Source organism: Dama dama, chromosome 23, assembly GCF_033118175.1.
Source record: "Dama dama isolate Ldn47 chromosome 23, ASM3311817v1, whole genome shotgun sequence".
NCBI lineage: Eukaryota > Metazoa > Chordata > Mammalia > Artiodactyla > Cervidae > Dama > Dama dama.
In genome coordinates, this window is record NC_083703.1 from 75886880 (window position 1) to 75913145 (window position 26266).

Here is a 26266-nt window from a genome sequence, read left to right on the forward strand (position 1 = left end):
CATATTTGCTCCTTTATTGGTGAACCCAGACTCTAATTCTGGTCTCCATGTCCCTCTGAATCTATGTTCTTGGTCTGTCTTCTCTGTTCTTGGAAACTGATTATTTTTACCTCCCTCCACAGTATACTTTTTTTTTTTCTTTCTGGTCAGAACTCTGCTTTTAAAAAAACAAAACCCTTTTTCCTCACTACTTTTGCACAACAAGGCCTGGACTGCTATTGTTTGCTGCAAACTTCTTTGCATCCAATTCTTCCTCTTTTCAAGATAAGGCCTGTTTTTTCCCAGGGTTTAGGGAACCACACCTATAAGAGCTGTTCCAGGCACTCCAGCATTGTTTCCCTTTCTCTGATAAGGACGTTTGCTAAGAGCTCTCCCTTTGTCTCTTACCTGTCTCCACTTAGAGAGTCATGCTGTTCATGGGATTCTGAAGGCAAGAATACTGGAAGAGGCAGAAAGCAAAATGGGAGAAAGCAAAGAGGAATTAAAGAACCTATTAATGAGGGTGAAAGAGGAGAGTGAAAAAGCTGGCTTAAAACTCAACATTCAAAAAACTAAGGTCATGGCATCCAGTCCCGTCACGTCATGGCAAATAAATGGGGAAAAAGTGGAAACAGTGACATTTTATTTTCTTGGGCTTCAAAATCACTACAGATGGTGACTTTAGCCATGAAATTAAAAGACATTTGCTCCTGGAAGGAAAGCTATGACAAACCTAGACAGCATATTAAAAAGCAGAGATATCACTTTGCCAACAAAGGTCTGTCTAGTCAAAGAAATCTATGGTTTTTCCAGTTGTCATGTACAGATGTGAGTGTTGGATCATAAAGAAGGCTGAGCACTGAAGAATCGATGCTTTTGAACTGTGGTGTTGGAGAAGACTCTTGAGAGTCCCTTGGACTGCAAGGAGATCTAACTAGTCAATTCTAAAGGATATCAACCATGAGTATTAATTGGAGGGACTAATGCTGAAGCTGAAACTCCAATACTTTGGCCACCTGATGCAAAGAGCCAAGTCACTGGAAAAGACCCTGATGCTGGGAAAGATTGAAGGCAGAAGGAGAAAGGGACGACAGAGGATGAGATGGTTGGATGGCATCACCAACTTGATGGATATGAGTTTGAGCAAGCTCCGGGAGATAGTGAAGGACAGAGAAGCCTGTTCATGAGGTTCGTGAAGCCTGCAGTTCATGAGGTCGCAAAGAGACAGACACGACTTAGCAACTGAACAACAACTCAGAGAGTCACTTTTCTCTTAGATTGGTAGCATGGCTATTTCTGTGAGGATGGGTCTGTCATTCCTGTGTTGTGCGTTCTTGAGATCCAGTTAGCAACCATCCCCCAAAACTGGGGCTTAAACCAAAGGTTCTGACACTGGAAAATGTTAGGATTTCCTTGGTGGTCCAGTGGTTAAGAATCCACCTTGCAATGCTGGGGATGCAGGTTCTATCACGAATCAGTAAACCAAGATCCCATATGCCGTGGAGCAACTAAGCCTGAGCTCCGCAACTTCTGAGCCCATATGATGCAATGAAGATCACATCCCCCTGTGCTGCAACTAAGACCCAACACAGTCAAATAAATAAAAAAATAAATATTTAAAAAAATAAAACTTGAAAGGTGCATTGGGGCTTCCCAGGTGACTGAAGGTAAAGAATCCGCCTGCCAATGCTGAAGACTCAGGAGACTCAGGTTTGATTCCTGGGTTGAGAAGATCCCCTGGAGGAGGGCATGGCAACCCACTCCAGTATTCTTGCCTGGAGAATTCCATGGACAGAGGAGCCTGGCGGGCTACAGTCCACAGGGTCTCAAAGTGTTGGACATGACAGAAGGCTGAGCACACACGCATGCAGATACATCGGAACCACCTTGAGGGCTTGTTCAGTCAGTAATTGCTGGCCCTGCATCCAGAATTTCTGATTCAGTCACTCTGGGGAGGGGGAGGATGTGTACTGCTAACCTGTTCTAGGTGAAGAGGATGCTGCTAGTCCACAGCCTACAGTTTTAAGAATCACTGACTTGGAATTCCTTGGTGGTTCAGTGGTTAGGACTTGGTGCTTTCACTGCCAGGCCCAGAGTTCAATCCCTGGTTGGGGAACTAAGATCCTGCAAACTTTGTGGTGCAAAAAAAAAAAAATCGCCATAAGTTGGCATTTATGTAATACTCAAATGCTTCTATTGAAGTAAATAACAGACATTATAACACCCACAAACCTGATAATTCCCTCTTCCCAACGGCTCAAAACCTCTACTTTCCCTTCTTCCCACTTCCAACTAATCCTTCTTGAAGTTTTTTCCTAGCATCTGTACAGACCCCATATCCATCCCTTTCTCCTACATCATCCAAGTCCAAGCTCACATCACCTCTCACCCTGATGCTGTAGCCAGTTTCTCTCTGGTATCTTCTCCCACTCCTGCCCACCCCGATACCCCCACCTCCCCCCGTCACCCAAGTGATCTTCGAAACCTGCAAGTCAAATCACGTTACTCTACTGAAAACACATCAGTGGCTATTGCTGTTAGAATCAATTGCAGACTTCTTCTACAACAAACCGGAACCTGCCCGTCCCAGCCCCCTGCCTCCCTGCTGGAAGTTATCACCTACTTCTGCACTGGAGTCCTCCAGGCTCTGCACACGCCGAACCATTTGCTTGAATAAATGGGTAACCCTGGTTGCCTCTAGGGAGGGAACCTCGTTAATGTAAGAAATAAGTAGAAACAATATAAGTGAACCAAAGAAGTAGTTCTGGGGAATTTCCTGGTGGTCCAGTGGCTAAGGCTTTGCGCTTCCAATGCAGGGGGCCAGGGTTCCGGCCCTGGGGACTAGATCCCACATGCTCAGCTAAAAGATCCTGGTGAGCCACGGGGGAGACTGAAGCTCCCCCGTGCCACAGCTGAGACCTGGCACAGCCAAATAAATATATTTTTTTAAAAAAGAAGTAGTTCTGTGATTGCTCTCTAACCTATCATAATAATCCATGTATTTCTTTTCCTTTTTTATTTTTACTTTGCCACACCACGCAGTGTATAGGATTTCCCGACCAGGGATCAAACCCGTGTCGCCTGTAGTGGAAATTTGGAGTCCTAACCACCGGACTGTCAGGGAAGTATTTCTTTTTATGGCACTGATTATAATCTGTAATTATCTTGCTTCTGTATTCAAGTTTGATTTCCTGCCCCTCCCCCATCACTAGATTACAGACTCCCTGAGAGCCAGGAGTATACCTCCTCCCTTCCTCCCTCCATCCCTCCCCCTCCCCTGCCCCATCAGGGCTCACCATTCTATTCCCAGGGCTCAGCAGAGTGCCTGGTAGTTATCTTCGCAAATGTTTGTGGAATGAATGGATCTTGTATAACAGGGACAAGGTGGGGAGGAATGTATAGTGAAATCACCTGGAGATTTAGAACCTGCATACTTGGACTCCAGACCTGTTGGGACGAAGCCTTCCAGGGTTAATTACTGTGTAATGCACTTTGAATGCCCAGACATCCTCTGCCAACTCCTGTGCCAAGTGGCTGTGGCTGCTTGAACATGTCAGAGTCAGCAAAATAATGCCGGAATTGGTTTTGCTGGGTTAGGACTTAGCTTTTCTGCCTGCAAAATGGGCAGAGTGAATTAAAGTCAGCTTCAGTCTTTCTGGTGGCTCAGACAGTAAAGAATATGCCTGCAATGCAGGAGACCCAGGTTTGATCCCTGGGTCTGGAAGATGTCCTGGAAAAGGGAATGGCAACCCACTGCAGTATTCTTGCCTGGAGAAGTCCATAGAGAGAGGAGCCTGGTGGACTACAGTTCATGGGGTTGCAAAGAGTCGGACACAGCTGAGCAGCTAACACTTTCAGTCTTTCTTGTGATGTTTTTATGATTTTTGCCATATACTTGTACCACCAATAATTTTTTTTAGTATTTTTCTTAAGATCAACATTTATTTTTGGTTATATGCATTTTATTTTAAAAGTAAATATTCTATCAGTGTATAAGCATCCTTTGATATAAACAGAAAGTAGAATAAAAATAGAGACAATGGAACAACCTAATGTGAATACATTTTGGACAGCTACTGTTGCCTGCTGGAAGCTTTAGAATTTCAGATGGTTTTTCCTTTGTTAAAAAGGAAATTACACTCCACTGAGACTTTCTACTAAAGGTGGAAGAATTGGAAGATGATGTTAAACATGGATGATTTTCTCACAGTGCTATTTACTGATATCGGGATATTTTACCAAGAATCATCTCACCTGCCTGCAGGGAAACATCTAATTCAAGCAGCTCATTTCAAAAGTGGGGAAAACAAGGCCCAGAATGGGGAATGGAATTTCTCCAGGACACTCACTGGGAATTTATCAAATGCTTTGGACTGTGAGTTTTGTTAATAGAGGCGGCAGCCACTTGTGCCTGGGGCAGGGGCTGGCACAGATTGTCACTCAAGAAATGTGTCCCTGATTACTGACATTTCTCTAGTATAGTTCATCATCCACTCTATGTAAATTCTAGGGCAGTTGACATTGAATCTTTTTGGTCCTTAACTGAACTTTCAGTTCCTTGAGGGCAGGGACTGTATATTGGAATGTAGTTCGTATACCATTCAATTAATGCATTGAAAGTGTAACAGTGCATTCATTCATTTGTTGATTTTTGGCTGTCCTGGCTCTTCGTTGCTGCTCACAGGCTTTTTCTAGTTGCGGTGAGTAGGGGCTACCTTCTAGTTGCGGTGCTTGGGCGTCTCACTGTGGTGGCGTCCTTGGTTGTAGTGGGCTCTGGAACGCATGGGCTCAGGAGCCGTGGTCCACACGCTTGTTGTCTCTCCATGTGTGGGATCATCCTGGACCAGGGATTGAACCAGTGTCCCCTGCATTGGCAAGAGGATTCTTAACCACTAGACCACCAGCAAAGTCCAGAAGTGTACAATTCAAATAAAGAAAATATATTTATGAAATTAAAATGGTTTGTAGTGTATTTGCAGAGCTGTGAAATCATCATTACAATGTTAGTACAATTTCATAGCCCCCTAAAGAAACCCTGTACCAACTAACAGTCACTCTCTGTCTCTCCCTCCCTCTTGCTGTGCTAACCACTTAACCTACTTTCTGTCTCCATGATTTTGCTCATTTGGATGTTTCATATAAATGGAATCCTACAATATATGGCCTTTGTGACTGGCTTCTTTCAGTTAGCATAGTGTTTCAAGGTTCGTCATGTAGCATATATTAGTACTTTATTCCTTTTTATGACAGGATATTATTTCACTGATGGATATGCCACATTCTGCTGATACGTTCATTGGTTGATGGATGTTTGGGTTGTTTCCATTTTAGGGCTTCTACGAAGAATGCTACTATGAACATTCATGGACAAGATTTGGTGTGGACATGTGTTTTCAGTTCTGTTGGGTAGATACCTAGAAGTGGGTTGCCAAGTCACATGGTAACTGTAAGCTTAACCTTTTTAGGAGCTAGATTGTTTTCCAAATAGCTGCACCATTTAAATGGCACCTTGTAGGGGCTTTCCTGGACATTCAGTAGTTAAGACTTCGACTTCTAAAACAAAACACAACACAACACAAAACAGAAGCTCTGTTGTAACAAATCCAATAAAGACTTTAAAAAATGGTCTGCTTAAAAAAAGTCTTTAAAAAAAAAAAAGGTATCTCATAGTATTTTGGGTCTTATGTTACTTTGGAGCTTTTGGTTGCAAGGTATGAAGACTCACTCAGTGGACTTTAGGAAAGGGTGGGTTTACGCTAAGCATATTTGTAGGAAACTTACCTGTGGCTTCATCCTTAGAGAAAGCCAGCAACAGCCAAGTATATAGGCCTCACAGGAGAAACAGGATCAGGACCATCTCATCTCATCCTGCTCAGCCACACTGCCTTCCTGCTCCTCCTGGGATGCCCCCAATTAAATCCCCACCTTTGCTCCCTCTCTCAGCCATTCCCTTTCCTCAGATATTTTGAGAGCTGCTGTCTTGTCTTCGTTCGTGGGTCACCTCAAGTGTCATCTCCTTTCTGGAGTCTGACCTGACTTCCTAAAGTAGCTTCACCAGCCTCTAGCCTCCTTTCAGTCACCTGTATTATTTCTTTCATGGCCTCAATCACTTTCTTATTTTATTTTTGTTTGCTTCGAGATCATGCATCCCTCTGACCAGTTTCTCCACCCGCAGAACCTGAGCTCCCTGGGAACAGGCCTGTCTTGTTCAGCCTTCCATCTCCTGTCCTACAATAAGTGCCTGTGAGTATGCGCCTTACATGGTAGGTGGAACCTGGCAGATGTAACCAAGTCAAGGATTTGGAGATGGAGAGATGATCTGGAGTTATCCCAGTGGGTCGAATGTAACCACAAGGGTCACTGTAAGAGGGAAGCTGGAGAGTGGGAATCAGAGATGTGATAGCAGAAACAGAGATGGGAGTGATGGGAGTGCTGGCTTTGAAGACAGAAGGAGGCCACGAGCCAAGGAGTGTGGGCAGCTTCTGGAAGCTGGAAAGGCAAGGAAACGGATTCTTCCCTGGAGCCTCCAGAAGGAAGATATTTTTCAATTTTAACCCCATAAGTCCCATTCCAAACTCATGACATTCAAAACTGTCAGATAATATATGTGTTATTAAAAGAAAACTATTTATTGGCTGTGCTGGGTCTTAGCTCTGGCACGCAGGATCTCCTGTCTTTGTTGTGGTGTGTGAGATCTTTAGTTGTGGCACAGGGGTTCTTTATTGTGGCATGTGGAATCTAGTTCCCTGACCAGGGATCGAACCTGGGCCCCCTGCATTAGAAGTGTAAAGTCTTACTTAGCCACTGGACCACCAGGGAAGTCCCAGCTTGTGTTATTTTTAGTCACTATACTTGTGGCAAGTTGTTAGAGCCACAGTAGGAAGCATTAATAAATAAGCACTGAATAAGCACCTGGCAAAAAAAAATGGATGGTTGGAGAAGACCTCACGCGTACTCAGGTCCTAACAGAGAGCTCTGCTGGCCTGGGCAACAGTCCTAGGACTCCACTTACCACTAGCAAAGGTGGGGCTCTGCCCTTAACCAGGGTCTGTTTCTTTCTCTATTTTGGGGTGTCTAGGGTCATCTTCTTTTCCTTCTTGCCTCCTACCTGCTTCCCTTACCCTCTACTCTGCTTGGTTCCTGGTCAGACTGCCTTGGTCTTTACACACACACACACACACACACACACACACATATATATGAGTCTATAAGTATAGTTCTTTTCACAAATTTTGGCCCCTTCTTCTGTGTCTGTATTTTTTAATTCTCACCGTGCCACATGGCTTGCAGGAACTTAGTTCCCTGGGCAGGGACAGATCAAACCTGTGCCCCCCCACAGTGAAAGAGAGGATTCCTAAGACAGTAACCTGTCAGGGAATTCCCTGTCTTTATTTTTTTTAATTTTATTTTAAATTAATTTTTGTTGGAGTACAGTGATTTTACAGTGTTGCATTGGTTTCTACTTACAACAAAGTAAATCAGCTATACACTGATTCTTATCTTAGAAAGAACCTTTTTAAGATTCTCTTCCCACACAGGCTATTTCAGAGTATTGAGTCGAGTTCTCTGTACTATACTGTTGATACGGTGATCAGTCTTTCAGTTGTGTCCGACTCTTTGCGACCCCATGGAAGGTAGCCCGCCAGGCTCCTCTGTCCATGGGATTTTCCAGGCAAGCATACTGGAGTAGGTATGCCATTCCCTTCTCTGGGGGATCTTCCTGCCCCAGGGATTGAACCTGCGTCTCCTGCATTGGCAGGCAGCTTCTTTACCACCGAACCATAGTAGGTCCTTGTTGGTTATCTATTTTATATATGGTAGTGTGTATACGTCAATCCCAATCCCCCGATTTCTCCCGCCCCCCCCCCCCCCCGCCTTCTGTGTCCTTGATGATGAGGATGTCCTATCTCTTCCATGGTTCTGATCCTAGCCTCCTGTCTACTGAAGTTCCAGGGGTCTAATCCCACCTTTGATGGGTGTGCTGATCCTGAGGATTGTTTCTGTGGGTTGTAATTTAGGAAGGATAGGAGACCAGCGCCTCATTTCCGGTCCTCGTATTTGCATTCCAACCTGAGACCCTTGCTCTTTGAGACACCTCTCTGTCCCGGCTGCTATGGTATTAGTTGGCAATTCACAGGTTTGGTTTTCGGTTCTATTTTGGGGTTTTTTCTTTTATTTTTTTTTGCACCTCTGGGGATTTCCCTTATTTTCTCGTGAACTCAGTTATTCATTTGAAAGAATATTTGTTATCTTTTACCCAGAATTTTCAGATGTTTTTGTAGATGGGCAGTAGGGTGTTTCAGGTTATCTAAATCTGCTATATTGCTGGGAAAGAACTGCCTTCACTTTTCTTTTTTAGTGTCTTTTCTTCGAGGCCTTTTTTTGACTAGCTGATTCACTTTATAGTTTCTGGTTTAAAGTTACTTTCGATGGAAATCTGACAAGTCAACCTGTTTCCTGTTTGGTAAAATATTTTTGTACGCAGCTACCTTAGAAATCACTCAGCAGCTCATCCATTGGCTGCCCTCGGTGCTGCTGCTCTTGTATGATCCAATCAGCTGTAGTAGGAGCAGAAGTGGCCAGTCACGTGATACCAAGCATGGTGACTTCTGTCCTTCCTTTAGAACGGCTGTGGGTGGGGCAGGCATCCTGATCGACACGCACAGCCATCTATCTTTAATAGACTCTGCAATCCAGAGGTTTTATACATATATATATGTATATAGAATCTAGAATCTTAAATTGACTTATCCATCCACCCCTGGCATAGATATTGTTTATATGCCCCAACACATCCATTTCTCTAATGTTCCTACTCTATAATTACTAAGTAATTAGATGAGGGTTTAGTCCTTTTAAATGAGCTCTCTGTCATCACTTTAAAACTCAACTTTATATAAAAATAAAAGAAACTGTAATTCCAGGACTGGGGTCAGCCAACCTTTAAAAGCCCTAGACTCCATATGACAGGACGCCATGCAGCCAAGAAAACATAATAAAGATGTTCAACATGTAGCAGTCTGAAAGATCTCCCAGATACAAGTAAAGTAAGTAAAAAAAGTCAAAGGCAAAGCAGAGTATAGAGTATGCCATTTTTTGTGTTCCAGAAACTTATATATGTATATGTGTGTGTGCATGTGTAGACATGTTTATTTGTAAATGCATCTCTTAAATATTAATAACATCAAAGAAATTGGTAATAGTGGTTGCCTCTGGGAGAGGAATTGGATAGCTGAATAAACTGATCTTGCATCTCCTATATAGAATTTAAAAAGAAAGGAAAAAGGAAGGAAAGAAGGAAAAGAGGAGGAAGGGAGGGGAAATGTAATAAAAGACCTTAAGCCAAGGTGGAGAGATTTTGCTGAAGAGTAACTGGTCCTCAGATTTATCCCTCTCTAGAGAAGGGGTGAGGAGTAGACTGGTCCCTCAAAGCTGCCATTTCATAAGCAATTGCCTTCCCACTGGCAGCGTGCCCCACTCTCACTTGAATTTATACTTGAGGGGGAGAGGGTATTTGATTCTCAGTTCTGTGTACTAAACCTGGCAAAAAGGTTTGAGCTTATGAAAAAAAACGTGGAGGTCAAAGACGTACCCTGCCTTGCTTGGCATCTTTAAACATCGACTGTGAATCACAGTGACAAATATATTTCACATTGTGATTCAGTATTCACATTTCTATATATACTTGAGACAAACATTTTAAGAAATAATACGTACCATGTGAAATCCTTTCTGATATTTGGTAAAATTCTATGACAGTTTTTAAAAATAGTGGACTAATCCCATGACGTTGGTTTCCAAACCTAAGACTGGGTTTTGTTTGACCCACCATCTAGAAAACGTGATATATTCTCATGAAGTCAACTCCAGTATTGCCTTCTGGAGATACTGATTTTGGCATCTTCAAGGATGTCCTTTCACAGCTGAGCCCCAAAGCTCCAGCCTTCGTGACTCTTCCATTTCGAGACACTGAACCACTTTGATCCAAAACACTGCCATTGCTGGAGGACTGCCTCGTCTCCTCCCCACCACTTGCGCTGGTTCCATTCCTCTGCGGGTGTTGGGAAGATCCTGTTTGATATCATTGAACTCCTGGAAGAAGAGTGTATTAGTGAGATCTCCGCTTCCTTCTTTGTATTCTGTGATGACTTGAATCGTATCTATTAAAATGTTGCTTTAAAGTAAGAGGTACAACACACTGCTATATTTAAAATGGGTAACTAACAGACCTCTTATATAGCACAGGGAACTCTGCTCAATGTTAAGTGCCAGCCTGGATGGGAGACTAGTTTGGGGGAGAATGGATACATGTATATGTATGGCTGAGTTCCTTCACCGTTCACCTTAAACTATCACCACATTGTTAATTGGCTATACCCCAATACAAAATGTTTTTGGTGTTAAAAAAATAAATAAATAAAAATAGAAAAAAAAGTCAAGTGAGAGATACAAGGAAATTCATTGTAATGGTAAAAGAAAGAAAACAACCTGAATGTTTAGGAGCAACAGCCACCTACTTGTAACACTTGTTAAGAAAAGAAACTAGACAGCTCTCTATGAACCTTATCATGAGGTCCTTTGGGGCAATTTCCATGATACATTTTTAAGTGATACAACAAAGGTTGAAACATGGTGAACAGTAGGCTCTTGCTTGTACAAGCAGCAAACACTTATAGGGTGGTGTAAGCAAAGAATGTCTGTAGAAGGACAAGTAAGAAAATGGCAACAGCGGTGTCCCTGAAATATGGGTGGGAGAGACTTACTTTCCACTGTTTACCTTTTTGTATCTTTTGAGTTTCTACCATTATTTAAAATATCTTCTTTTTCATATCCCTGAACAAGATATGAAACAAGATATGAGCAAGATAGGTACTTTTCACAATTGCAATAACCACAATGGGTACTTAAAAACAACCAGTTTTATTGAGATAGAATTCACCCCAAATAAAACCACCCCAAAATAAAGTGTTTTTAGCATATCCATAGAGTCACACAACCAACATCACTTTCTTGATTTCAAAATATTTTCATCAGGCCAGAAAGAAACCCAGTACCTCACCCCCAGCAACCAACCACCATCACCCCCATTCTCTGATCCCTAGCAACCATTAATCTACTTTCTGTTCTATAGATTTGCCTATGTTGAACATTTCATCTATAACAAGATTCATATAACATGCATCTGGCTGCTTTCACTCAGCACCATGTTTTCGAGGTTCACCCATGTTATAGCATCCATTAATATCATACTTTGTTCTTTTTTATTGGGCTTCCCTGATAGGTCAGTTGGTAAAGAATCTGCCTGCAATGCAGGAGACCCCGGGTCAATTTCTATGTTGGGAAGATCCCCTGGAGAAGGGATAGGCTACCCACTATTCTTGTTCTTCCCTGGCAGCTCAGCTGGTAACAAATCTGCCTGCAATGAGGGAGACCTGGGTTTGATCCCGGGGTTGGGAAAATCCCCTGGAGGAGGGAAAGGCTACCCAACCCACTCCAGTATTTTGGCCTGGAGAATTCCATGGACTGTATAGTCCATGGGGTTGTAAAGAGTCAGACACAGCTGAGCGACTTTCACTCTTCCACTGTGTGGATAGACCTCTTTGCTTAACCATCCATCAGTTGATGGTCACTTGGGTTGTTTCCAGTTTGGGCCGTTATGAATAATGTTGCTCTGAAGATTTCTGTATAAATGTTTGTGTGGACATATGTTTGAAATCTTCTTGGATATAAACCTAGGAATGGAATTCCTGGGTCATGCAGCAACTCTGCATTTCATATTTTGAAGAGCCTCCAGACTGTTTTCCAAAATAGCTGCACCATTTTATAGACCCACCAGCAGTGTATACAAGTTCCAATTTCTCTTTATCCTTTCATCCTTGCCAACACTTAAAACATGTTTTTTAAGCATAGGGTAGCAAATGCATCTAAGAAGTAAATCTCAGGGTCTTCCCTGGTGGTCTGGTAGTTAAGACTTTGCACTTCCAATACAGGGGGTGAGGGTTCAATCCCTGGTTGGGGAACCAAGATCCCACATGATGCCAAAAAAGATAAAAAAACCCCAAAAAACTACAAAATAAAAAAAGAAAGAAAAATAAATCTCAGAAAGGAAAAAAGCCAAAAGTGAGCTGGGCTTAAAATTCTTCCAGCTGTGGAAAGTCTTTAGCAAGTTGTGGGGAAGGAAAGTCTGCTGCAGCCAGCCCCAGGGCCAATTTCAACGGGCTCGTGTGCCGTCTCTGGCATAGATATCACAGGTTGCCACCTCTGATCTTGGTGAAAAGCAAGAGGTATGAATAAGTTTCCTCTGGATTGAAAGTCTTGGGCAACTCTTTACTGCCAGAAATTTGCCTTAAATGTGGTTCTTTGCAGACGTGTTTCCCCTACTTTGAGCAAAACAAAAGATTCACTGACTCTAAATCTCTTTTGTCTTTCTGCTGCTCCCCTTCAGGTGTGTGTCCTACCTGGAGAGTGGAATGGTTCAGAGTACAGTCTGGGCATGGGCCTGGGCCAATGCCAGCTCATTTTCAGATTAAGTATTTCGAAACTGAGTTTTAGACATGTACAGGGTTAGGTATCCACCCGAGCAATCTATTTTCACTTGCAGGGAAATTTCAGACTGTAATAACTATAATGAGGCAAAATGGGGGGAAAAGGAGGAAATTGTTCCTAACCTTTGGATGTTAATCCCTGCAAGCCCTGACTTTGGGACTGCCATCCATAATCATTATTAACGTTTATTGAGGGCGTGCTCTGTGTTTGACACTGTTCTTTGGGCTTTTACTGTATTGTTTTATTTAATCCTCATAATAGCCCTGTGAAATAGATATTATTATTATCATTGTGGTTCCCATTTTAGGAAGTGGAGGCACAGACAGTCTGAGGAACCGGTCATTAGCATACAGATTTATAAGTGGCAGAACCAGCTGAGCAGTTCAGTCGGTGAGTACTAAAGGCCACACTCTTAACCACCAGGCTGTGTGGTTACAGAATGATAGAGGGACTGTGAGAAAAGGCAAGGATGGGAGCAGAGCCTCTGGGCTGGACCAGACACCTGAGAAGCATTCCCTCATCCACTGTGACTGAAGCAGTAAATGCTTGGGTTGCCAGCTTTCCTTGCAGTAAGGGTGGCCCTGTGACCCATATCTCCACTGTAATGGGAGGGAAAGAGACATTTGTTTGGGGAGTGGGGAGCACTGGGAGGGAAGGGAGTAATTTTGGGAAATAGTTTTATATCTGAGAAAAAGATATCATGTTTCTCTTGACGTTTATTCACTCTTCTGCTTCCTGCATTTGGACTTGATGGTGAGCTGATGTGATGCATCAGGTGTGGCAGCCATCTTGTACGTGTGAGGTTATAAACTAGCGACAGAAAGCCAATACTCTAAAAAAAAAAAAAAAAAAAAAAGAAAGCCAATACTCTGAAGATGGTGGAGCGGAAGAATTGTGATGATCTTGGTCCTTGATGAACACACTCTGAAACTGTCTACCTCTAGACAAGTTTTGTATGGCAACTAAATGTCTTTATTGTTTTTGCATGTCTGGTGAGGCAGTAAAGCATAATAGTTAAGGGTATGAGCTTATGAGCCCTGATTTATATCCTTACTCACACCGAGTGATATACCCTTGGGCAAATTGCTTCCTTGTTCAAGGCCCCCCTTAACTTAACTCATCTGGAAAATGGAAATGATGAAAGACCCATTGCTTAGGGTTACTGTGAGGGTTAAATGAACTAATATATTTAAAGAACTTTGAATAGTGCCTCGTAAGTGTAGGGCTTTTATGAGTGCTGGCTAGTACTACCCTTTTTTCTGCTATAAGTTCCACCCACTCCCCTTCACCCCCCCCCCCCCCCCCGCCCTACATTCAGACTTATTATTTTTATTTTGGAAAATTTCAAGTCTACAGAAAACTTGCAAGAATAATGAATAAGTACCTATGTACTTCTGAAACTAGATTTATTAATTGATAAAATTTTGTTGCATTTGCTTATGTGCACTGTGTGTGTATTTGTGTATGTGTGTGTGTGTGTGTGTGTTTTTCCCCTTACCTGAATCATTTGAGAATAACTTGTAGGAGGTGACTTAGCAGACAGTCCGGTAGTGTATTACTTGCATATTCAACATGTGACCCAATTGAACGTAGACCAGTTGAACAAATTCCTCTTTTTTAAAAAATAATTATTTATTTTTTTGGCCACACTGGGTCTTCATTGCTGCTCGAGGACTTTCTCTGGTTGTGGTGAGCAAGGGCTAACTCTTGATTGCGGTTTGCAGGCTTCTCATTGCGGTGGCCTCTTTCATGGCATGGTGTGGGCACTAGGGTATGCAGGCTTCAGTAGTTGTGACAAGCCATCTCAGCAGCTGTGGCACATGGGCTCAGTTACCCTGGGGCGTGTGGAATGACACCAGGGATCAAACCTGGGTCTCCTGCATTGGCAGGTCAATTCTTAACCACTGGACCACCAGGGAAGTCCAACTTTCTCCTTTTTGAATTTGAATCTCAGGACAGGGTGATAAGAAGATGAGATAAAATGATTTATCTTCTCTAGAAGATCACTGCTTGTCACAGATAAGATGTTCAGGATCTTTGTTTCCCCTAGTTTTTGACATTTCTGGGCCTGATGTTTCAGTTGTTACTTTGATCCTGTGAGTTCTTGTGTATCATTTTACTACATTTCAGAGTCTGTTGTTGTTGCTGGCCACCCAAGAACCCTGGCATAGCTGCCCTTGAGGAAGTGAGCCCCCACCCTGGGCACATGGCAGGAGAGGCTTTGTGTAATCAGACATGTCATAAGGAGAATCTCTTAATTTTTGGAGGTCTTTAGCTACATGACATTCTAATCCCATTTGCACTGAGTTTATGTTTCTGTGTCCGCCAGGCCAAACAATTTTATTGGGGTAATTTCAGAATTTAAGACCACTCTTCTTGCCTAGTGAAAGTTCTCAAGCACGATTCAACAAAAGTCCACACGTGTAGACTATTTGAGTTATCATTGTTGTATAATAAACCACTGGAAACTTTGGTGGCTTAAAGAACAACTATTTTATTATCTCTCATGATATTGTCAGAGAAGGCAATGGCACCCCACTCCAGTACTCTTGCCTGGAAAATCCCATGGACAGAGGAGCCTGGTGGGCTGCAGTCCATGGGGTTGCTAAGAGTCAGACAGGACTGAGCGACTTCACTTTCACTTTTCACTTTCATGCATTGGAGAAGGAAATGGCAACCCACTCCAGTGTTCTTGCCTGGAGAATCCTGAGGAGGGGGGAGCCTGGTGGGCTGCCGTTTATGGGGTCACACAGAGTCAGACATGACTGAAGCGACTTAGCAGCAGCAGCATGATATCGAAGGTTGATCAGGCTCAGTGGGTGATTTTTCTTTTCCAGATCTTGTTGATGCGGGCTGTAGGGACTGGAATGTGCAAGAAGGCTGACTCATGTGGCTTTTGCCTGGGTCCTTCGCTGGAGCTGTTGACTGGAGTGCTTTAGTTTTCTTTCCCATGGCTTCCATATGTGGCTTGGCTTCCCACAGCATGGCAGCTAGGTTCCAAGAGGAAGGAAACGGAAGTTGCCAATCTTCTTAAGGCAGGCAGATGTTCTGGTAGCACCTGTCACACTTACCTCTGCTGACCTGGGGCTGAGGGTCTCATTCCCTTGTATGAGGGCAGGGCAGGGCAGAGGGAGTAAAACAGGAGGGAAGGGCGCAGGGCATATCCTTCAAAAGAATGACATAGCCATAGGACACGACAAAAATTGGTTAGAACCAACTAGATCCAAGATGGCAGAAGATTTGACTTCCAGCAGACACTGAGCCTCATCATATGCTCATTGTAATATGTTTGCATGCTAAATGACACACCTACCGTCACCATGATATTTCTGAGGCTAACCATAAAAGGCCCAAAAAGTGGACAGTGGCCCAATTCCTTGAAAACTCCACCCCTTTCCTAAAGTAGTTGGACTAATCCTCCCACTCATTAGCCTATGAAATTCCCCAGCCCATAAAAACGAATCATCCCATATTTCAGGGTCTCTCATCTTGTGAGATGGCCCATACTCTGTGGAGTGCATTTCTCTCTAAATAAATCCACTTCTCACCTATCACTTTGTCTCTCACTGTATTCTTTCTGTGACGAGACATAAAGAACCGGAGCTTCGGGACTTCTATGTGATCCAGTGGCTGACTCTACACTCCTGATGCAAGGGGCCTGAATTTGAACCCTGGTCAGGGAACTAGATGACACATGCATCAGGGAAGATGGAGGTGGCACAACTAAGTGCCACAACTAAGATCCAGTGCAGCCAATTAAATTGAAAAAAAAAGACAACGACAACAAAAAACAACCCATGCTTCATTAAACCCTGAGCCCAGGTGTGTGATCTCAATAAAAAGACAGTGGGTTCAGGCTGGGTTCGAGTCCCAGTCTGTGTTGGGCAGTATCACCACTGGAATATGTTCAGGCTGGAAGTGACATAACTTAATATGTGTTTTTCCAAAGACCTCTCTAGCGACTGAGTAGGGAATGGCTTGTGTGTGTTCAGTTGCTCAGTCATGTCTGACTCTTTGCAACCCCATAGGCTGTAGCCCACCAGGCTTCTTTCTCCATGGGATTATCCCGGCAAGAATACTGAAGTGGGTTGGCATTTCCCCTTCCAGGGGATCTTCCTGATCCAGGGATCAACCCCGCATCTCCTGTCTCCTGTCAGGGCGGGTGGATTCTTTACAGCTGAGTCACCTGGGAAGCCTGAGGAGGGGCTTATAGGATGACCAATGACAGAGGCAAGGAAAGCAGCTGGCTGCCGTTGTGCAGGTGAAAGTTCACCTGGGGTCGTCTTATTTCATCTCTGGAATCTTAACATGTGACATGGTCCTTGGTATCTGTTGCTTGATGAGGGGGTGAATTCATCTATGCAGTAAATATTCAGTTTAGCTTAGTTCAGTGGCCCAGTCATGTCTGACTCTTTGTGACCCCATGGATTGCAGCACGCTATACTATTGCTAAGCGAATATGTCAGAGAACAAAAGACCCAAAAGCTCTACCTTCATGGAGCTTTCATGAGTTCATAAACTTCATGGAGTTTAGTGAGGAAAAGAGATAATTAGCATTAAAACCAAACAAAATTCCATGGTGTTTCTGATGATAGAGAGTGTTGCAGAGAGAAATGAAGCAAGGAAGAGGAGTAGGGAAAGCTGGGATTGGAGTGGGTGGGAACTTAAAATAGAGAAAACAGGGAAGGCCTCTCTGAAGCAGTGACATTTGAACAATGACTGTGGGGGAGCTGAGAGAGTGAGTGATTTGGATTTTCTGGAAAAAAGTGAATGAGGCAGTGTTAGTGTTACTTACTCAGTCGCGTCCGACTCTTTGTGACCCCATGGACTGTAGCCTGCCAGGATCCTCTGTCCATGAAATTGTCCAGGCAAGAATACTAGAGTGGGTAACCTTCCCTTCTCCAGGGGATCTTCCTGACCCAGGGATCAAATCCAGGTATCCTGCATTGCATGTGGATTCTTTATTGTCTGAGACCAAAGAAGCCCAAGGGATAGCAAATGCAAGACCTTTGAGGCCAGAGTGTGCTAGGTATGTTGGAGGGACCCTGAAGAGTCCAGTATTCCTGAAATACAGTAATGAGTGCATGAGAAGGGGGTGATGAGCTTAGAAAGGGATGGGGAGGGCAGAGTCAGGTTGTATGGGGCTTTGCAGGTAACTGCAAAGAGTTTGGAAGACAAACCTGAAGTGACTTAGTTTTTTACCAGGATCCCTCTGGCTGCTGTATTGAGAACAGACTCCAGGGGAAAGAGTGGAATGGAGGCAGGGAGAACAATGAGAAGGCTCCTGCAATAGACCACGTGGCAAACGGTGGTGTATGGAAGCAGGCAGAAGAGTGAGAAGGCTCCAGGAATAGTCCAGGTGGCAAAGGGTGGTGGTGGAGCTAGCAAGTGGTTACTCATTCTAGTCATGCTCAAAACATGTTTTATTTTTATTATTATTTTTTGACCTGGATCATTTTTAAAGTCTTTGTTGAATTTGTTACAATACGGTTTATGTTTTGTTTTTTTTGGCTGCAAGGCATGTGGAATCTTAACTCCCTGACCAGGGATGGAACCTGCACCCCCTGCACTGGAGGGCAAAGTCTTAACTGCTGGACTGCCAGGGAAGTCCCTCAAGATATTTAATACTGATTCAATATTATTATCTAGTATATAGTCTGTATTAAAATTTCCTCCAAGGTCCTTTTTACAATAAACAAAACTTGGATCCAGTCAAGGTCCACCATTTGCCTTCGGTTTTTATCTTTCATGCTGTGATATTTTTAAGAGTACAGGCTTGGTATTTTGTAGCAAGCTCAACATTCTGTATTTGCTCGTTTTGTGTGTGTGTGTGGGTTTTTTTTTTTTTTTTTAGTTATATTCAGGTTAGCATTTTCCGGCAAAAATACTACGGAGGGGGCGTTATATTTTTCCTATTGCATCATATAAAAAAATATATGTCGAGTTGGTCCATTATTGGTGATGCTAAGTGATAGTGATTGATTTGATAGCTTGGTTAAGGTGCTGTCTGCCAGATGGCCCCAGTGCAAAGCAAGCTCTTCCGTTTTGTAGCTGATGAGTACTCCGTGGGGTGATACTTTGGGACTGAATATACAGTAAATGTGCTATTGCCCAATAACCTTTCATCCAGTGACTTTAGCATCTAATGAACAGCCCTGTGCCTTCCGACCTTGCGCTTGTTTGCTCCTTTGAACACAGACTAAGAGTGGTCCCTAAGGGATGCTTGTTTTGAGGATCAGTGCCTGGCATACAATAAACGCTCCATAAATGTTATTTATTACTGGACGAAAGCAAGTATGAAAAAAATTAAGGGCCACGCTAGGGTTGCCCTCCGTACCCCCGGGGTCCGCCGCAGCTTCCAGGCGGTAAGTCAGCGACAGAGGCCCTGACGTCCACGCGGCCACGCCCTCGCGCCGCGGAGGCCCGACCAGGCGGGCACCCAGCGCCCGGGGCCGCGCAAGGCCCCCTGGGACCGGTAGTGCTGGGCGTGGCCGCAGGACTACATGTCCCGTCGGCCTCTGCGCCGCGGCTCCCAGCGGCGGCCGCCTCAGCCCCCTCACAGCAACGGCGGCGGCCGCGGCGGTTGAGTCGGTGGCGGCGGCGGCGGCCGTGGCTGCTGGCTGAGGAGCTGCGAGTTTCCGATTTAAACCTGAGCTGCGAGGAAAATGGCGGCGGGCGGTGAGTGGAGATAAAGGAAGAGCAGCAGCGGCGGCGGGCGGGCGGAGGGGGAGGCTGAGGAAACAGGGAGAGTTCCCCCGGGCTGCGGCGAGCTGGCGGCTCCGGCTCCGCGGAGGCGCTGAGGGGCGCGCCGCGCGGGGGGCGCGCGGGGACACTTTCGGGGTGTCGGGGCCGCGCCGCTCTCCCGCAGCCTCTGGGCGGCCCGCGGCCGCGGGAGGGGTGTGGAAGCTGGGCGGTAGCTAGCTTGGGGGTGCGAGGGGGGTCCTCGCACCGAGGGGTTACTGCGAGGAGTTTGGGGGAGACCGCGGGGGGTCCACTTTTTTCTCCTGTCCCTGAAGTTTTACCCTCCTGCAGCCCTCGGGGTGCTTCTGAAAGCTCCCCACGACCCCCTCCTCCCGCCGCCTCGGCGTCTCTCGATTCTTTAGAACTGGAGGGCGGGGGGAAGCCGCACTGCCCCCGACTCAGCCCCAGCCCAGCCTCCGAGTGGTACCGAGAAGCGGCTGGGATTTTGCTGCCGTGTTTCTTCCTGCACTTGGGGCGTTTTAAGTATTTTTAACCCAGATTATCTGTGGGATTTCCATTTTGGGCACGGATAGATTCTCAGCAGTTTTCTCAGTAAAAAGGCATTTTTGCTACCTCTCGTGTGAAGGCTGGGAAATGGCAAGTGGAAGTTAGTGAATTAAATTTGGGGTTGGGCTGTCTTTATCATTACTCTCCACCTCCCTCTCCCCTTTTCCATCTCTGGTCTTCCTACGTACATTGACTCAATTTGTGATGGTTTAGAGAAACTGTTGGTCTTGCACATGTTTTAGAAAAGCAATCCACGAGTAGTTGGGAGGGCTTACTTGCTTCCTAGGCAGTTTGAGGGCACTCTGGGTGGAAAAGTTCACCAAAAGAGCAGTTGTGAGAGGCAGAGAGCATCGTCTCGAAATCTCACAAGCAGGAGGAGTTCGGGTTTCTCAAATGGAAAGACAGGGAAAGGTCTGAAATTCTCTGGAAGTAGAAACTTTTTCCCCCCTTCCGAACGTGAAGACTTCCTTCTTGATAGTTTTGAGCAGCAGCGCTTCAAAGCCAACCTGTTTTTGTTATTAAGCCTGTACCGTAAAGAAACAGGAAGGCGAGTACCAGCTGTCTTGCTGCAGTGGTTTGAAATGGAGTTGAATGAGATGAGTGAGAGAGCTAGTAGTATTGAGTGAGATTGCGGCATCTCCTCGATTCAAACGCCTGGGCTCAGATCCACCTTACTGGTCCCTGGCTGCGAAAACGCTTCAGTATTTGTTGCAGCAGGTTGTTTAGAGGATGATGGAAAAAACCAAAAAACTTAAGTCTTGTGATTGCCGCATAAACCAAAATGTTAAGTGGAAATCTGTAAGTTTTGTGAAGTGTGCTTTCTTGAAAACAGATTCAGTTGTTGCTTGTTTGCTTAGTATAGGTTATGCCCCATATAACTGGTCTAGGGACTACTGGAAGGGTACAAAAACACTGAAAATGAGCCTCTCTCCTATTCTAAACCCCCCCGTTACCATTTCCAGGAGGCAACAACTCTTACTGCCTTCTGGAGTATTCTTGGTGTTTGGAATAATTATTTTAAGAATTTTCGTTTGAAACACACTCCTGTTGGATAGCAAAAGCAGGGAAAGAAAATGAACCAAAGAAAGGGGAAAATGGGTGGGAATACCGTTTCCTTTTTACTATCTTTAACAATTGTTGATGGCGACTAGAGCAGCTCTTCCAAACTTACTGCTAGTGTTGCCTTATCTACTAACACCCTTAAGGAAATAACAATCTGTGGGGCTTTAGGGTGAAGAACCCTGCCAAGGTTCATTGTTTGTATGTAAGATGAAGCCTCCGTTTGTAACATGTAAAATGGTATTGAACACTAGCTTCTGTCACTGGAGGTTGCTTCAGGTTCTGCATTTAAATGAGCAGTAATCTAGATTGCCAGCGATCCCAAATTATAGGGGAATTTTATGTATCGATAGAAATGACTTAATTGTCCAATTAGCATTTTAAAAAAGGCATATGCTGGCTTCTGGTATATAGAAGAACGTTTTGGACATGAGGATTATGGACCAAGTGGGAAGCTGCATTATTTGTAGAGCAGTTATCGGAAATATGTCTACCTTAAAATATTCTTTGACTCCAGAAGCGTTGAAAATGCCTAACAACCCTAGCATAATTAACAAGATTAAAAAAGAAGTTTTAGAATGGTGGTTTTAAATTTACCAACACTAACAGTTCATTGGAAAAATGATATTAAAGACTAGGGGATTAACGACTCTATTAAATATACATTTTGAAAGTGAATATACTGTGCTTTTTTCACCATGTAGGAATTATTTCTGTACGTTGAAGCCCGCACCCCTCAAAGAAGCTAGAATTCATTCAGTACAGAGTGAATGTTCTGTAGGACCCTCGATCCTTTTTCTAGGAGACATGTAAATAAAAAATAATTTTTGAAATGATTATGTACCAGTACCTTCTTGATTGGTCATTTGAAATAAACTTTCTGTGTCAGGTATGTCAGGGACATATTAAAGATAAAAAGGTTTATTTTTTCTTTTAAATTTGGTCCTTTGAGCATTAGCAGTATGATTATAGAAAAGTTCCTTTTGATTTGGAGACTAGTAGGTTTTTGAGAAGTCTCTTAAAAGAATGACTTAACATTTTAGTTTGGACAATAGGGTAGGATAAAAAAACACAAACTACTGTTGTCCTATACCTTTTGGTGTTAAAATAAGTGGCTTTAGGCTTTCTTTCTGCATTTTTTTTTTAAGACTATATAATTTTGAGCCTTGGCCAGAGGATGTGGGCAGCTTTGGAAAACTTTTAATTTGTTGCAAGTTTAGAATGAATATAGCTTCTAGTGATGATACACAGCCAAGTGATCACAGTTGAACAGTTGTTACTCTTTAAATGCTACCAGGACTGGAAAAAAGTTGCTGATCATGATTGAAGAGGAGCTGCAGTTTCTTGAAGGTTAAACCAGGGAGTACCTATCCCAGTTGGGTTTGAATTCACTGTACTCTGTGGTGTAGAATATTCCTTTTTTTGCTTTATTGTGTGGTTAAAGCTTTGGGAGCAGGAAATTAGTATTGGAAATGTTTGTTAACTTTTCTTTTTCCTCATAGTTCAACACGTTAAAGAGATAGGTCTGTCTTTAGATTCTCATGTATAGCATTGAGGTTGAGTGCTGCAGTAAAATGTGGGCATCTTCTTTCATTTTATGAGTGCTTTTTGGGGTGGGGGAGGGGATGACAAGATGAACTTTTCACTTAAGGTGGAGGAGGGGCTCTGTTGTAATGAGGCTTAGTCTTTCACTTTATTAATGCTAGGTAAATTCATTTGGCCCATTGGTTTTCTGAGAAAAGATTATTTTGAGTTAAAGATGCAGTTTAGTTAGAGCTTAACCTTATTTTCAACTCCCTAACAAATGATGGAATTGACTTGAGTTTAATCGCCTTTCCCTTTCCTACCTTCTGGTGGAGAGTTGTTAAATGAACAGGAAAATGGCCAGAAGATACACAGCAGGAGTTGAACGGAAGACCTGCAGTGTCTAGAAGGCTGATTTAGCCCCAAACTGGATAATCTTCTTAGACCACATACTGCCAGTTCCCAACTCTGTCAGGATTAAACTCAGTTTGGTAATTTCTTTGGCCTAGGTCAGGTGACAGGGGGGCAGTAATAAACAACCTGTGTAGTAAATGTTGTGGCTTGGAGGCAAAGGAAAGAAGTCTGACCTGACTGGCAGAGAGGCTTTACCTATTTCGAAGAATAGTGAGCTAGTGTTTCCGTGTTTCTCCTTTTCCTATTTTTCATTAGGAATGTCTGTGTCCTATTTTTTCTTTCCTGTTAATATTTTTAATTGATGTGTTCTACCAAAGAGTGTGACTTCGTGTTCACCTATGAAGGAATTCTTCTGAAATTTTTAATTTATTTAGTTAGAGCTACAGGTGAGGGTTCTGAAACTTCACTTTTTGGAAAGTAGGCTGAATAGATTGCTAAATTGAACCTCTTCATCATGCACAGGATGAAGAGAGAATTTTGGCCCGGGTATCACATAGTAATAGGTAATCTTGTGCTCCCTGGGGCTTTGCTTTTGGTGGCTATGGCAGCTGAGTAGGAGTGGTAGATGGATAGATGGGGGAAGGACTGCAGAAGTCAGCATAATCCTCAATTAGGATAAGCCTCATGGTTAATTGAATGTTGAATGTACAGGTTAAATCCCATTATAACAAACTCCAGGGGACTGGCTAAATTATTTTGTTGTACTGGGATTCGCTTTATTGACTAAATAAATTGAAATAAATAATTTGAAATAAATTGGCCTTTATGTTTTTGTTAGAGATGCTGGAATAATTTTTGTTTGTTGTTTATGGCACACTGTTAATTGTAACAGTTAGAAAGCTGTTACTCATGAGCCAGTGTGTGTTTGTGTTTCAACTTCATTTTTAATGCTTTTGCCTTTAAAAAGGAAGGAATCCTTGGTGAGCTGAGCAGATAATTTGTCCCCCATACTCCCCCCATGTCTCTGTCTAGAGTAACTCCCATTAGTTTATCTCAACAACCAGAAAAGTTTATTAGTGAGTACTACTGCCATGATCAAAGTGTGGTGGGAGGAAATGGGAAATCCCCCGGGTTTCCAGGTGACTGCTGCTGGTAATTTTTTTCTGCCTCTGAAAACTTAAAAAAATAAAATTACTTCATTTTAGTGTGACCTTTTCTTTATCAGTAATAATTAAGGTAACCCTTTTCTGTTCAGCCCAGTGTAGTTTGAGATCTTTAGATCTCTCTATGGTATTGTTAGAAAGAACACATTGGTAATCTAATCTTTAAGATGCTTCCATATAAATATGGAATCTTTCAGAAATAGGATTAATACACATATGAGAAAAATACTATTCTTAAATCTTTGCCAGAAATACACTTTTTTTCTTTGAATTGGTATTTGTCAAACTCTAGGGGCATTTACATCCTCCTTTCATATCTAAAGCTAGCATTTTTAGTTTGCTGAGAGCTTTTTGATTGGGTGCAGCAAGACATTTTTGAAGTCATTCTTTTAAATAGATGTCCCATGAAGGAGGGAAAAAATCTGAAAGAGGGAATTTCAAAGCAACCCAAGCAGTGTTTTCAAAGTTCTCAAGTCTTAAGAATAATGACTGACTAGTAGGCAGGAAGCCTGCAGTTGTATTGTGGTATTGTTCCTCCATCTTGTGCATTTGAGAACTTGAGTACAAAAGAGGAGAAAGCTTGGGGAAGGGGAAGAAAGGGTTTTAACATGCAAGAAAAGGGGAGGGGGGAGACTATTAGTGTAAATACTCTTTGCTCTTCTGTTTAAGTGAAATCTAAAACCAAATTTTACTTTGAGGGAAAATATTTATCAAAATCTGAAGGTTTAAAACTGATATTTTTATAAATGATAGTTTATATTGGTGGAAAGAGCTGTGCGATCATATGCTCAGGTTTAAAACAATTTTAACTAGGGGAAAAACCCTACAGGTGAAAGAAAACCTTTAAAAATTTCCCGCTTTGTTACCTGAGCAGTGTCATCTGTTAGCTTGTTACTTTGAAAAGAATAGTACCAGTAAAGAATTTGAGAATAATTTGTAAGTTTGTAGTCTGAGAGAGCAAATCACCCTCTCCAGGTGCAAAGAGATGGAGTCTATGATCTTCCAGGGTTCCTTGTATTAGAAAATCTTATAAACTTAATACATCATATAAATATGGAGAATGACCTTAATTTTTTTTTTTTTTTTTGGTCAAATATTAAATGGATCGAGCACTTTGTGCCAGATAATGTGCAGATACATGTTTCTTTGCTGACTCATGAGTTTGGGAACAGGAAGACTTTGAGATCTTGACTTCACCATAGTGATATATGCCACAAGGGCAAAATGTGTGTGTGTGTGTGTGTGTGTGTGTGTGTGTGTATGTGTATGGGGAGAGGCAGGGAGGGAGAGAGTCTTCAACCTCTTCCTTATGGTATAAGAAAATGAAGTCATATTTTCTTTACTCCCAGTAAAGCTGTCATCAGTGAAATGGATTATTGAATTTAAGTCAGTCTGTAGCGTAGCTACATCAGCTTGGTTTTGTTTCTAGATTGAAATTTGGCAACTGTATTCAAAACTGTTTTAAGGATCACCCAGTTTTCTCTGAAGCAGATTGTATCTAAATTTAGTCTACACACTCTCTGCTCCATCCAGACTCATCTCTCTTTTTTTTTAACCTGCCTGGTGGTGGTGGTTTTATGACAATACTTTTATCCAAGAGAGTTGGTTCCTTTGCTGTCAGAGCAAGTACATGGCCACATCTAGGAAAATCTTAACCAGTGAGCAAAATAACTCCACACACATGGTGCATATCTTGGGAGGGTCAGTGGTATCTTTTCGTAAGAGACAGGACTGTTACTATATTAAGTTTTAAAAATAATTTCATTGGGAATCAGTAACATTAATTCAGGAGGCTGCTTTCAGTGTGCATAACCACATCTAGAATGGTGGAAGCCTTAGGTGTATGAGCCCCAAATTAGGCGAACCTAAAATCATGAACTTGCCCAGTAACCTTCCATCTCCCTTTTTAAACCATATACAAAATGGCTCCCACATGTGACTTTTAAAACTGACTTTCATAGCACCATTTTCTTAGCTCTGAGGCCTTAAGCTTCAATCATCTTTAATTGGCCACTGCTTGGCTGCTGCCCACTCCGCCATAAACACACATACTTAAACACTGTTTATTAAGCTTGTACTATTTAAGGCACCCTGAGAGTTAAAAAGGTTTTGACCTCCAAGTGCACACAATCAATCAGGTATTCACATCACTTCACAACAAGGTAATCTGTTTTGCCTGTAAAGATCTTGGAGAAGTTCAGAGGAGGAAAGGGGCTACCTCTGACCAGGTGATCAGGAGGCAGGGCTTTGAAGAATGACTATGATTTTTATTATGGAGAGAGCACAGTTTCTGTTGGTGGGAAATCGTTAGCAAGCGTGAAGAGGTAAAACATTTCAAGACTTGATTATTTATTTATTTGGCCATGTCCCGTGGCATGTGAAATCTTAGTTCC

General features: G+C 43.0%; 1 protein-coding gene and 1 non-coding gene across 6 annotated transcripts in view; one reads left to right on the forward strand and one right to left on the reverse strand.

The window, feature by feature from the left end:
• Window positions 1-6721: 6721 nt before the first annotated feature.
• Window positions 6722-6798, reverse strand: TRNAR-UCU (transfer RNA arginine (anticodon UCU)). The gene has a single exon. It is a non-coding gene; the product is annotated as a tRNA-Arg (tRNA).
• A 12268-nt stretch (window positions 6799-19066) lies between these two features.
• NCOA3 (nuclear receptor coactivator 3) overlaps window positions 19067-26266 on the forward strand; it is a 128468-nt gene continuing 121268 nt past the window's right edge. For all 5 annotated transcript variants that reach the window (XM_061127432.1, XM_061127431.1, XM_061127435.1 and 2 more), the window contains exon 1: window positions 19067-19203. The gene's annotated coding sequence lies outside the window, so the exon portion shown is untranslated. The remainder of the gene's footprint in view (window positions 19204-26266) is intronic.